A 14,140-nucleotide genomic window follows, 5' to 3' on the forward strand; every position below is an offset into this window, starting at 1 on the left:
CTAGTAAAGCATGTGGATGCCAGGAAACAAGGGCATTGTGATCTACTTAGTCAGAAGACAATGCCGTCCTCAAATGTTACCAATATTGGAACAAAAACAGCAAACCTTGTAAGTAGATATAGGTCCTATTTAACACAATAAGACCTCATTAGTAGCAGGGGGATATAGGACATACAAAGAGATTTCACCAGTATCCTTCCGGATGTGTGAAAAAAGGAGAAACGATGAGATTGCTTTTACTAGATTCCTTAGATAAAGTCACCATCAAAGATGCTCCAAATAATTTTGTAATAAACCTGCTACATTTCCCTGACATATAGTCACATGCCCAAAGACAGCAGATGATTCCTTTAGAAGGCCCAGGCAGACCCAGATTCCAGCATGTACTAGCTGACTTGGCATGATAGGAGTGTGATTGCTAACAGCAATCACACTCCTATCATGTCCAGGTTCTAGCATGTACTGGTTGCCTGGGCATGATAGGAGTGTGATTGCTGTTAGCAATCATATATATATATATATATATATATATATATATATATATATATATATATATTAATTTTGTTATTATTATTGTTCACATGTTAACTCAGCACTGGAGGCATAGAATCCTAAAGTGCCCTTATGACCTGAACCAGCTTTGTTTAGGGGCTAAAATGTCACATTTGGGAGGTGCACAATTTAAAAAAAAATTATTTACATCTGGTCAGTTTGCGCCTATTCCCTATTCTTGTCATTTTTTAAACCAGACAATTCAATTTACTCCATTAAACCATATATTATTGAAAACTAGACGCCACAGGGTATATCAGATGCTGGTATTTTTATTCTTTTCATGCCAGGATTTTTGGGAGGGCATTTGGGGACTTAAATAAATTTTTTTACCCATTTATTGACATATTTTCTTTGAACTTGATGATTCACGCACAGTGGCATATAGGGGGTATAAGGCATTTCTGAGGCAGGTTGGAAAAAAAGGAAATAAAAACAAAATATTTTTCTCAATCATAGCTTTTATTAAAAAAAAATAGTTCACATAGTTTACATGAATTAACATTTACTGGTAAAACTTTTTTCCTATAGGGTTGTCTTACATTGAGGCTTTTTCTTTTTTTCAGAAATTAATATTCAGATTTTGGGGGGTCGTCTTATAATCAGGGTCTTCTTATAATCGGTAAGGGAGGAAGTGAGAATGCATGTTAGATTGCGTGTGTACATATAAGTGCGTTAGCATGAGAGTGAGTTTGTGTGTTAGCATGAATGTTTATACATACGTGTGCGCATGAATGTGTGTGTGTAAGTGTGTGTTAGCATGAATGTGGGTCTGTGTGTGAGCAAGAATTTATACGTGTTTGTATGTGAGCATGATTATGTGTGTTAGCATGTATATGTATAATTGTATGTGAGCATGAATGTCTATGTGTGTGTGTGTATTAGCATAAATGTTTATGTGTGCGTGTAAGCCTCAATGTGTATGGATGTGTATTTGTAAGTGTGTGTTTATTAACGCAGTGTGTAAGTGTGTGTGTAAATATGTTTGCCAGTGCATATGTGAGTTACTGGGGTTGTGGGAGGGGGACATGCACAATGAGCCCATTTGGGGCACTTGGCTTTACTTGCCCCTGGACCACAAGGTGCCAGCCCTTACCCTGGGGTATATGGTACTGTGACTTCATGCAGACAAGCAGTTTTTTAAATATATTGAAGGTTTTATTGACCGCACTAGCATTTGTCCATTTAACAGAGGCATTTTTTTTATTTTTTTTCTATGCTCAGCTTGTAGGTTTCAAAAATCTCATTGGTTTGGGGGCACTTGGAGTTTCAGTATTTAACAGTGTTATCTATTTGTCTTTTATTCACTTATGAGTTGTGGGTGCACTTGAGTGTGTCCACTCCCTGCCCAGGTTCTGCCAACTTCCTGCCCACTCAAGTCCAACTAGTGCTAGCCATACCCTTGAATGAAAGCCCCCCCCTCTCAGCCTTTTCTAGATATGAACAATGTTAATGTATGACTAAATAGAAGATAACCTGGAAAAGTGGCAGATTTGCTGGAAGGCTCCAAGTACTGCAATCATTCTGATCAATCCTTAGGAACAGTAATGTTAAAAATCACTAACTACCTGGCTGCTTCCAGCCATTTTCCAGTCCCTTTTCAAACCCAGGAATGTCATGATCCTTCCATCTTCTAATATAGTGGGGGTCCAGGCAAGAGTGCTATGTTTCTACTAAAAAGGGTACAAGATGAATTTGTCAATTTTGTATGGAGAGGTTTTCAATAAAAATGCACATATATCTAAAATCCTTTGTTTATCCGTGTAAAAAAAAAACACCAAAATGTAAGCTTATTTTGCTTAGCATTATTTTTTATTAGTTGATTTGTAAGACAGCCATAGGCAAAAAGAATAAGCATTTACTGATTTGCTGCAGAAAAAAATTAAAAGATCATGTTGACACCACAGCCTTTGTTGTTCCTTCCTCGTGCGTTAGTTCAAAAGGTTCTGAATTGTGAAAGCAGAAAAAAATGAATTAATGTCTCACATTAAATAATACACATCAAAGATCTAAATCTTTAGGGCATTATGCATCTTTTTTATTATTAAAATAATAATTTTATTGCAAATAAGTATGAGAGCATACAGTAATGAGAAGATTATGCAGCGAGACTACCCATAGAGCCATAAGTTACTGAAGTACAATGATGTATGGAAAGCAATTGAATGGACAAGTATTGTCAAAGCATATTATACAAATATGAGAGGGAGAACAGAGGATCACAGAGAAAAATAAGAAAGAAGAAGGCATGTCTGAACATACCATGTATGAACAGCAACTACACTACTAAATATTTGTTTTTTCTTATCTTAAAATGAAGTCTTGCGTTAGGAAATAGCATAGCTGGGTAACCTGGCAAAAGCAAGATGTGCAACGCCAGATTTGAGTCTGGCAACATGAGCTAAGTTCCATCTCAGTTGTGTGTTCAGTACCTTATTAAAAACTTGTTGATACAGGATGCCTACCCTGGAAAATGTTCAAAGCTATGCTTAACTTGGGGATTAGTACAGACACTTTGTATCCCTGAAATGATTATTTTTTTATAGAAATGCAATGTGATTCAAAAGTTTGGGGTCACTTAGAAATGTTCTTTAAAGTAACATTAAATGGATCAGAAACACAGCACAGAGGTTGTTAATGTTGTAAATTACTATTGTAGCTGGAAACAGCTGATTTTGTATGGAATATCTTCATAGGCATACAGAGATTTAAGTTATTAAGTATGAATCATTACAAACTCCTTTTGCATCAGCTAGAAATTTCCTTTTGGCCCATGAAAACAGCTAAGTGACCCCAAACTTCTGAACAGTAGTCTATAGATATATATATAAAAAAACACTTACCCTGCACTCAGTCCACAAGCAACATCGACTTGCCCTGGTGATTCCTCAACCAACCTTGTAACAATCCAGAAAACAAGTGCACTCACAGGTCTTGTATTGCTTAACAATCACAAATTTTATTTACCTATCAACAATTACATTGACGTTTCAAATCACAGCGTGACCTTTGTCAAGATGTGTATGTATATATATATATATATATATATATATAATTGGTTTAAATGTTTACTATAAACTTACCACCAAAGGGCACCCAGGTAACTGTAGAAAACAACATATAGTAAAATCATTATATAGTAGAAATATAGCTGCATAAAACGTTGATGAAGTATTCCAGTGACATTACAGTGAATTCTGGCATTGGCTAAGAATTAGCCAATAAATAACATTTAACCTACAGTGATGTTAGGAGATACTTGATGCATTTTGCTGATCTGCAATATGAGTTTTTTTTATCTATTGAAAAGTTATTTGTATATATTGTGACAGGCCTCCCCTTTTCTTGGGATTTTTGTCAAGGATCTTGGTTGTAACCACAGTCTTCCAGGGTAAATGAAGCCCAGGACACATCCAGCTCAGTATCAATGTTTATTTTTCAGGAATAACAGCAGCAGTTATAAGCAGCACAGGATAACAGTCTTTGCTTGCTTGAGCACTTGCTTAGGACAAAACAGCTTTGCAGAGAGAAACCACTCCTCAGTTCATCAGCTCTCCTAGCTGGCATAACAATGGCTCCCTTTCTCTGAATCAGGCTCAATCCCTTTTACCATCTGCCTGCTAATTAATCAACTACAGGTGAGCTGCTACTTAGTCCACACCTGTGGAGCTCCTGTCCAGAATGCAGGCTCTGGACTGGATCAAAACAGCAATTAGTGCTGTTGGAGCACTGGCTCACCCTGATCTTCCAGATGCTCCACCCCAGGGACCCTTATCATGTTTTGCAAACTGCCAGTAGTGCAGTTTGTAAACAAACAACATCTTTCCCTGGGCCATTTTAACCCCTTCAAGACCGGGACGTACCTGGTACTTCCGGGTCAAAGATCACTGGCAGACCGATGTACGTCATCGATGATACGCGATCCAGTGTCGCTTTGAACGCTGGGATCGAGAGGGGCAGCCTCTCCCCCTCAATTCCATGCACGTGATCGCTTTGCAGCGAATCACGAGCACGGAATTTAAATATTTTTTAAAAAAACTGCGGTCTTCAAGGGAAGACGCAGTTTGCCAACTCCGGTCCGGAAGGGGTTAAAGGAGACTACTATTGACCAAGGCTGGTCTAATATACCTGCCATCTACCACTTTACCACACCTTTTGTCACAGTATTAAAAAACAATGATTTAATCACATAGTATTTTATTTTGATTTTAAAGAGATAAAATGAAAAATGTTACCAGAATTCCGTAAATGGAAAGGACTAATTCATTTGTTGCCGCAAGGAGTTGCTCCTGGAAGAGAAAGGATTATATTTTATTTTAAACAAATGGCCATTCCTGATCAGATTTTCATGTAAAACACGCTATTTATCACTCACGTGGAAGACTGAAACGGGATATTTATATCTGAATATGAAATCTATTTATCTTGGTCCATCTATGTATCTGTCTATCTATAAATCTATCTATATATCTGACTATAGATCCATATAGTCAGCTACTCAAAGGGAGGGAAATTTCCAAAAATATCAATATTAAATAGATAATAATTCAGTTTATAAATCAAACCGCCTATGAAATTTATAGTTTCCACTAGCACCATTTGAATGGAAATATGCAACTATAGATTCTAATTGGAAGAGAAAATTAATAAGATTCAAATCAAGAAATTGAAATTAAAAAAATAATAATTGTAGTCAGGGCTGTTATATCGATTAAGTCTATAAAGTAATTAAATCAGCTGATCACTTAATTTATATAAATGCCATCCCATGTTACTGAAATCTCATTATTTCCATTTATGTATTTGAGTGGAGCCCTTACCGGAAGAATCATGGGCTATTTAAAGTCTGAGATTTAGTACTAGTAATTTTATGTGTTTATCGATAGTGCTAACAAATATTAAGTTATAACTTTTAGTCCTTTACAGGGTCAAGCCATCCACCATATGCACTGTAATGCATATGATAGCTATGTGGTCCCCTTTTTCAGGGGGACCCCCTTACAAATGATATACATATCTGCAGTCAGCTACACTGCTGGCTTGGTGGACTCTGTGGGCTGGGGGTCTCTTTAGATCCCCATCTGGAAAGAGCTTCCCTGCCACTGATTGGCTGCTTCACAGGGTATTTTAATATGCATTCTTCTATAGTGGGGCTGTCAGCTACAGTAAACTGTCCCTTTAAATGAATGTCATTTTGTGTGATGGACTCTATAGAAAGTCAATGCAATTTTGAATTAAGGAATTACTTACCAGAGTGCAGCCTTCTGTTTTCAAATTTACTGGGCATTCAACCCCCAGCTATAAAAACAAGACAGAGTGCTGAGTGCAAGAGAACTGAATGATGAGCTGCGATGTCGGTGTATAGTAGGATTATTAACCCAACACCCCAAAATTAATTCACCAAATTTCCACAGGCACAATAGTGCATAGATATGCAAAACCTTAATACATTCAGTTGATAAAACAGGAAGGAATCCAACTCATATTTTACATGAGCACCTTGGACAGTAATTTATGTATCTTCATGCCCATAACATGTAAAACCGGGTAAATGCATACAGTAAATGTAATTCACAATTGATCATTATAATTGATTAGAGTGACAGACAAAGAGGAAATGCATCTTACCAAGGCCTTATCCAGGTCCACCAGAAAGGTCTTCATCAATTCTGGATCATTAGACACCTACATAATAACACACATACGTCATGTATTGAATACAGTAAATGCTGATACCTTTACCAATACCAATATTTTATTTCTAATAACCTGTAAGATATACTCACCTTTCTTACTAATATGTATAGCACCTTTTATTTAATGTATAGGACATATGTTTTGAATGTTGGTCTTCAGACCCAGGTCCAGATTATTATTACATTTTTTTATATATCACCAACAAATTACACAGTGCTTCTTGCAATAGACACTTTCAAAAGGTATGACAAAACTAAAACTTACAGATTAAACAAACCGATACAGAAGGCAAAAAAAACTGTCTGTATATAATACGTTTTAATGAAACTAACAAACTATTATATTCCCTTTAACAGAGATACACATATTTTTATATCAGACATTCTGCTGCAGTAGATGTAAGGGTTTTCATAACCCATGATGTCTGGTTTAAAGGCTGGGTAGAAAGTTTAGTTTAAAAAAGTCTGAGTCTGTTAGATCAGTGCTTCAGATCTTTAGTTGAAAATAGTTCAGATGTGGAGATTAAATTTAAATTTACACAACTAATTTAATCAACAAGGTTTATAATTTATCTAAAAAAATCTATAGTCATAGAAAGAGAGAAAGCAAATTTGGTAAAGATAATACCTGGCTAACTGACGCATAATGGATTGCAAGCTTTCAAGACTATCTAGCTCACTTCTTCAGGCCTAGATATTCTCGAAATCTTGCAATCCATTATATGTCAGTTTTCACCAGATTAAAATGTAAAAAAATAAAAAGCAAAAAAATGTTAATAAATACATATATTTACCTTGACTTTTTCATACCCGCAAATAACAGTTACCAAATTCTTAACAGAATCCGATGTTCCCTAGATAGAAAATATAGTAATTCAGTAACTATGGCAGGCTCAATGAATGGCCATAAGTATTCAGGAAATAGTCTTAGAAAATTTGTGAGCCCTTTGGAGATCTCTTATTTGAATGCAATCTTCATGGAAAACCGGAACCAGATGAGAAAAACTACTGAGAAACTACTAGCGCCTTGAGCTCTCAGGATCCCATACCAGATTATCAAATATCTTCCTTCTGCAGTCCATACAAATTGAGGTTCTCTGTGATCATCCCTCACTCTCTAACATGATGTGTTCCTGCCAGTGACATTTGTTTCAAAGCTGCCTCAGTTGCAAAAGTTCTGGTTAACCTCCTCATTATAGCAAAACCAATGATTGTGAGGATCTTACAAGCACAATTGCCCTTCCTCAAGCACTAATTTACAATCACAGTCACAATTACCCCCTGCGGATCGCTAATAAAATTTCATGTAAAGATTCCTACATCCCAGTTTCCACTTGTGTCTTTTGTCTCTCTTCTGCTACGGTTTCATGGTGCTCAATGTTCCCACATTACCCCCTTTCATGTTTGTTGCCCCCTCATTTTGTCTCTCTTTTCTTCCCTTCTTACTTCTCCTTCATCTCACTAGTATCTCAACTCTTTCTCTATGTTATTCTCATTTAAAGACCACCTTCCTCCCTATCCCCATGATGCTCACTCTCACATTCTCCCTTTTCCTTTGTCTTCACTCCTTCCTTTCATGCCCTCTGTGTCCAGTTGATGCTCACACTTCATCACTATCCTTATCTCTTTTTTCTGTTCTCTTTGCTTTCCTGCCTTCCTCTCCCCTATTCACCATCCCCTTCCATTTTATTATTGATAATCACATTCCCCCCTTCACCAACCAGTTTTCCTCATACCCTTCCATTTAATGTTTCACTCCCTCTCCTTCGTCCCATTTTCTGTTGCTGCTCACTTTGTTACTACCCCCCACCTCCAATGATGACCCCTACCTTAATTCCCTGTCCTCTCAAACTTAGGCACAACTCCCAAGCTTCACCTGAGACTTCCTCTTAGTGCAATTAGGTACAAGAATAGAAATGTTTTTTTGAGACCAAACCTACATCTTTTATTTGTGACAGACAAGCATTCAGCTTCACCAGGTCAATGTTTTCCTGAAATACAAAAAAACAAAAATAACAATTATAGATCACTCATTAACTAAATACCGTATAATAGTTATATGTTTTCACATTTAGGCATAACCCATTTTAACCATTTGGTGTATTAGTTAAATGTGATATTATTTTTCACAAACCTACATTTTCTAAGTGAGTTTTAGATAATAATAATAATAAAAAACATAAGTTACCTCTTAAAAAAGCACCTGGGGGCTTCAAATGAATTCTACTAGTTGTATGATTCTACCTTTTCTTATAGTGATCAATACGATGATAAAGCTCTAGATATCTTTGTAAATAAGTAAATGATATTACATCTGCAGTGCCCTAAGTTACAATTTATGTCTCTTTTTCTCATGATGAACATGTACTCAATACAGCGATTTTAATTAGATTTTAGTTAGATTTTAGTTAGATTGGAGTTCAAAATAGGTTCAGACACACATAAATCTTTGACATGATGAAGTAGCAAATAGTCATGCATTGTAAAAAATAAAACATATTTTATTTAGATGGACTTTTCTCGCCACACTCAGACATGTAAATATAAGAGAGATGGTTTTTTATCTTAGTATATTTAGTCTTGTACTTTTATTCTTATTTCTCATGTGAATCTACCTATGTCATTGTTTGTTCAATAAAAGATTATCCAGTAAAGGTATACATACTTTAAAAACGCATGTGTCTCCATTGACCGTTGTGCCTAAAATAATATTTAAAAAAAACAAAAAAAAAACGTAGTAATTAAAATATTACCTATGTATAGTAAGTTAACATTTTTATAGCAATACAAGCTAATGACATTTTCAGATGAATAGTCTTCTAATACAATTTTCTTGCTAACAATAAATATTCATTTAAGCTTATTTGACACTCATCGTGTTTAAAGTAATATGGGGTGTTCGGCAGATCATGTATTGAATAGATTTCATGAGGTTTTGTTTATTGACTTGTAACAAAGAATACCACTTCTTAGCTTCCATTCTCTAAAAGGAAAAACTTCATGACAAATAAAGCATCAAGTTGAGAGTTTGGTGACTAAATTCCTCCATCCCTACAGTCTGCTTACAGGGGAAATGTCCGCATCACACATTCTCCCATAACTAAATTTTTGTTAAATCATGTTTTGGACTATTTACTTTACAGATGATGTGATTTGATGCAAAATGTGACAAGGACTGGCAAAACCAGGCATAGTAACTTCACACAAGGGGAGAAATGACTGTTTGTGTCCTCAGTTCAGGCCGCTGTCCCCAAAGGCATACATGCAAGGTGTGTTCAAAATACTTATCTCTTTTAAATTTTACAAAGGTCTATTTGGGGTGCTGAAGAAGAATGCAATATTTAGGAACAGTGACGGATCCACCTTAAAGGGAACTACATCAAAACCTGTTTTCTTTGATATATGCTATCAAACATCGTATATATATTTGAATATTACTTACCATATTACTTACCATAAGAAATTGCCAGGAGGGCGAGCACCAAACAAGCTATGTTGCTCATTGTGTGTATAGAGGAATCTCAGTTCTAGAAAGGTACCAACACCAAGATGTAACACTTAATACAGTGATCAAGTGCTTCTTTTATATAATAAGAACACTCCATCACATGATGCAATTTGGGTTGTTAATAAATGCTTAATTCATTGAAGTTTGTCCAAGCCGCAGACATTTAAGTGTTCCAGGACTTCTTCTATAGGCTATAATAGTTGGCTACTATAATTGCAATCCGTGTTTGTCTTGGGCACACAACAAAAAAATGTACTTTTTGCAGCTCGATAAGTGAACAACAAGACATAGAATACAGGTCACCTTCGTTTGCCTTCCTTGGACTATGTGAAGGGAAGGGGCAGCAAACATTTCTCTTTCAGCTAAAGTCCCTATTTCCTGGCAATACAACTTTTTAGTTAAACAAAAGTAAACTAAACAAACTCTTATTCTGACTTTATAGTCCCTGGTTTCCAGAGGCGTATCTAGGGTATGGCACCAATGGCTCGTGCCATAGGCGCCATTTGAAGGGGGCGCCAGTGAGCGGCTTTCAAAGAAGACAACGTTTAAAAGCCGCTCGCTGGTGCCCGCTGCTTCACTGCTGGGCGCCGAAATATGACGTCATATTACGGCGCTCAGCAGTGAAGCAGCGGGCACCAGCGAGCGGTGCAGGATGACAGCAGCATCTTCAAGGACTTCAAGGTGAGAGAACTAAGGGGGGGTATATAGTGGGGAGGGTATATAGTGGCTAGGGGGGGGAGAGGGTATAAAGTGGCTAGGGGGGGAGAGGGTATATAGTGGTTAGGGGGGAGAGGGTATATAGTGGCTAGGGGGGGAGAGAGTATATAGTGGCTAGGGGGAGAGGGTATATAGTGGCTAGGGGGAGAGGGTATATAGTGGGTAGGGGGAGAGGATATATAGTGGGTAGGGGGGGATAGGATATATAGTGGCTAGGGGGGTATATAGGGGCTATGGGGGAGAGGGTATATAGTGGCTAGGGGGAGAGGGTATATAGTGGTTAGGGGGAGAGGGTATATAGTGGGTAGGGGGGGAGAGGGTATATAGTGGCTAGGGGGGAGAGGGTATATAGTGGCTGGGGGGAGAGGATATATAGTGGCTAGGGGGGGATATATAGAGGCTAGGGGGGAGGATATATAGTGGCTAGGGGGGAGCGATATAAAGTGGGTAGGGGGAGAGGCTATATAGTGGATAGGGGGGGTGGGTATATATTCCTTCAGTGCTGAGATCACAAGTGAATTTCAATTGATCTGGGTTTGTGTGTTGATCTATACCTGCTATCGGCAGCAGGAACTAATATTTATATATATATATATATGGGCAGCAGGGGCTAGTAAATGGGTTTTAGATATTTGGACAGTGCTTGCCATAGGCAAGCACTGTCCAATAGATACGCCTCTGCTGGTTTCTCACAATTCTCCAGACTACTTTTGATGTTCATTCTAGGCCATAACTAACCCTATCTTTGTTCAGTCATGATTCTTTTTGTCAATGTTTAATGCCCTTACACAAATATACATTATTTTTTTCCAGGAAAGATTGGGTCATACCATTTTCATAACTTTAATGCAACATATATTATAAAGAATATATATTGTTAAAAGAATTGTAGTTTTACCTATGGAAATTTCCACTAAAGCAATTATTTGTGTCTTGATTTTCAAAATTATGTTCCATATACTTCTAACAATTATGGGGTAAATATACCTTCAATATGCTGGGTTTGTAACAATAGCAGGAACAGTATCTATGAAATAGAATGAATTTAGAAACTTGCCATGCAACTATTTTTCCACAAATTTCTTTTACACTTTTTTAATAAATGCTTATGTGTTGCTTAAGATTTCTTGCACAGGTTAAGTGTAACTGCCCAAAAGTACACGAAAACCTGTTCATCTGCATCCCCGGATAACAGAAATACCGTATTTGCTCGATTATAAGACGACCCTGATTATAAGATGACCCCCCAAATCTGAATATTAATTTAGGAAAAAAAGAAAAAGCCTGAATATAAGACGACCCTATAGGAAAAAAGTTTTACCAGTAAATGTTAATTCATGTAAACTATTTTTTTAATAAAAGCTATGATTGAGAAAAAATATTTTGGTTTTATTTCCTTCTATTTTCCAACCTGCCCCCCCCCAGTTATGCACATCTGCCCCAGAAATGCCTTATACCCTCTATATGCCACTGTGCCCCATGATATGCCTTTTAACCCTCTAAATGCCACTGTGCCCCATGATATGCCTTTTAACCCTATATGCCACTATGCCCCATGATATGCCTTTTGACCCCCTATGTGCCACTCTGCCTCCAGAAATACCTTATACCCCTATATGCCACTCTGGCATTAAGGGGGTTAAAAGGCATATTATGGGGCAGAGTGACATATAGGGAGGTTTAAGGCATTTCAGGAGGCAGAGTGGCGTCTAGAGAGTTAAAAAGGCATATCTGGAGGCAGAGTGGCATTAAGGGGGTTAAAAGGCATTTCACAGAGCACTCTGCCTCCAGAAATGCCTTATGCCCCCCATTTAACACTCCCTCCCCCTCCCTCCTTCAAACATACCGATGCTTCTGACTCCCCTGTCACGTAGCCGGGGCCGCGTGTAGAGCTCTATGCGATTCGCTTAGACAACTTACGCTGCAGCCGGAAGGAGGTGTGGCTAGTAGCGGGGGTTGTCGGCGTCCATCGCGCAGACCTTCTGCGGCTGTCAGAGATCAGAATTCTCTCTGACAGTCGGGGAAGGTCTGCGCGATGGATGCAGACAACCCCCGCTGCTAGCCATACCTCCTTCCGGCTGCAGCGTAAGTTGTCTACGCGAATCGCATAGAGCTCTACACGCGGCCCCGGCTACGTGACAGGGGAGTCAGAAGCATGGGGGGCATAAGGCATTTCTGGAGGCAGAGTGCTCCACACAGAAGACTCAGAAGTAAGTGGGGCGGGGGGGGGAGACAGGAAGATCCAGGTCCCCTGCAGCTGTGGGGGATCTGGATCTTAGTCATCTCATAGTCAGACCTATTTGAGGTCTGATTATAAAACGACCGCGATTATAAGACGAGGGGTATTTTTCAGACCATTTGCTCTGAAAAAAACCTCGTCTTATAATCGAGCAAATACGGTAATAGGCTAGTGTGTTCGGATTCATAGAAATTGCAAAGGTAGAGAATTTTAGCAAATTCAGAGATTTGTATGAAGCCATGAAAAAAAAGACCACCCCTCATGAAGTGGACGAATATGAAGCAAAATGCTCTGAATTTTCTTTTGATTTCAGCGGACATTCACATTAGGGTAAAATGGCGGCACTTCCTGGACTGGAGGATTTAGAGAGAGGACGCCAGCTAAAGCGATGTCTGAAGCAAGTGAGCAAACATTGTTCACATCTCTTTCGGTCTATTCTACAGAAACGTACAGCCTGTTCACTGAGCCAGATCTTCTGCTTTAGAGTCTGAGTTTGTTATTAACTGCCCTGCCTGATTTAATGATGCTTGTACTTTTGAGTACAGTTATCATGAAACTTGAATAGGTCACAGTGGGCCCTGGAGAGGTATTCCGTTAAGCAGCTTACAATGACCCACAAGGACAGATGTTAACTTCATTAAATGAAAACTGGATGCAAAGATAATGTGGAGTCTGACTTTTTCCTGCATGCCTGTAACTCTTGCAAGTCCTGTGTCTGTGGAAGCTTCTACCCCTGGTTCCAGTGTGATGACTGAAGCTGTTCTGTACCTGAGACTACATTTTACTAAATTTTAGGGTTACATAGGCTCCTGACCCACAAGCCTACCATAGAATGGTTCTTTGGATGAATTTTAGCCTGGAGCAAAACCAGTATACATCAATTTCTCCCAACCCACTGCTCTCATGTTAGACAACCCTGCAGAAGACCCAACAAAACAAGTTCCTTCCTCATATTGGGAGGCATTGCCCCTAAATAGCAGATAGAATAACATCTGTCCTCTGGCTTCATCAGTCCTCCACATCTCTGTGGCTGGTTTTAATTTTGTAGCCAAAAAGTAGAGATTTATCCACCATATTTTGATTATAAAGAACTCAACAAAGTCACTATTAACAATAAACATTTTGTAACTTGTGTTCACCAAATGTATGATCCCTACAATGATCCAATATTTTTACCAAGTTGGATCTCGGGAGTCTTACAATCTTATTTGTATTTGGAAGAGAGGCCAAGTGGAAGACAGACTATAACACCCATGGACATTATCAATATCAAGCCATGCCTTTTGGACTATGCCATCCTCCCGCTGTGTTTCAAACATTTCTCAATGATATATTTTAGGACTTGCTTCTGACTAACATTATGATGGAGGTCGTGATTAAACTGAATGCATCCAAGAGCACTGCTGTGCAAAAATATTTCTTTCATAG

The 14,140-nt window shown here is 38.2% G+C and overlaps 1 long non-coding RNA gene across 1 annotated transcript; it reads right to left on the minus strand.

Annotated features, from left to right (window-relative positions):
- Positions 1-2,342: 2,342 nt before the first annotated feature.
- On the minus strand, positions 2,343-3,450 carry LOC128490163 (uncharacterized). The gene is made up of 2 exons (XR_008353922.1): positions 3,396-3,450; positions 2,343-2,498 (listed from the first exon to the last, which is right to left on the minus strand). It is a non-coding gene; the product is annotated as an uncharacterized LOC128490163 (long non-coding RNA).
- Between the last annotated feature and the right edge of the window lie 10,690 nt (positions 3,451-14,140).

Source organism: Spea bombifrons, chromosome 4 (genome assembly GCF_027358695.1).
Source record: "Spea bombifrons isolate aSpeBom1 chromosome 4, aSpeBom1.2.pri, whole genome shotgun sequence".
NCBI classification, from domain to species: domain Eukaryota; kingdom Metazoa; phylum Chordata; class Amphibia; order Anura; family Pelobatidae; genus Spea; species Spea bombifrons.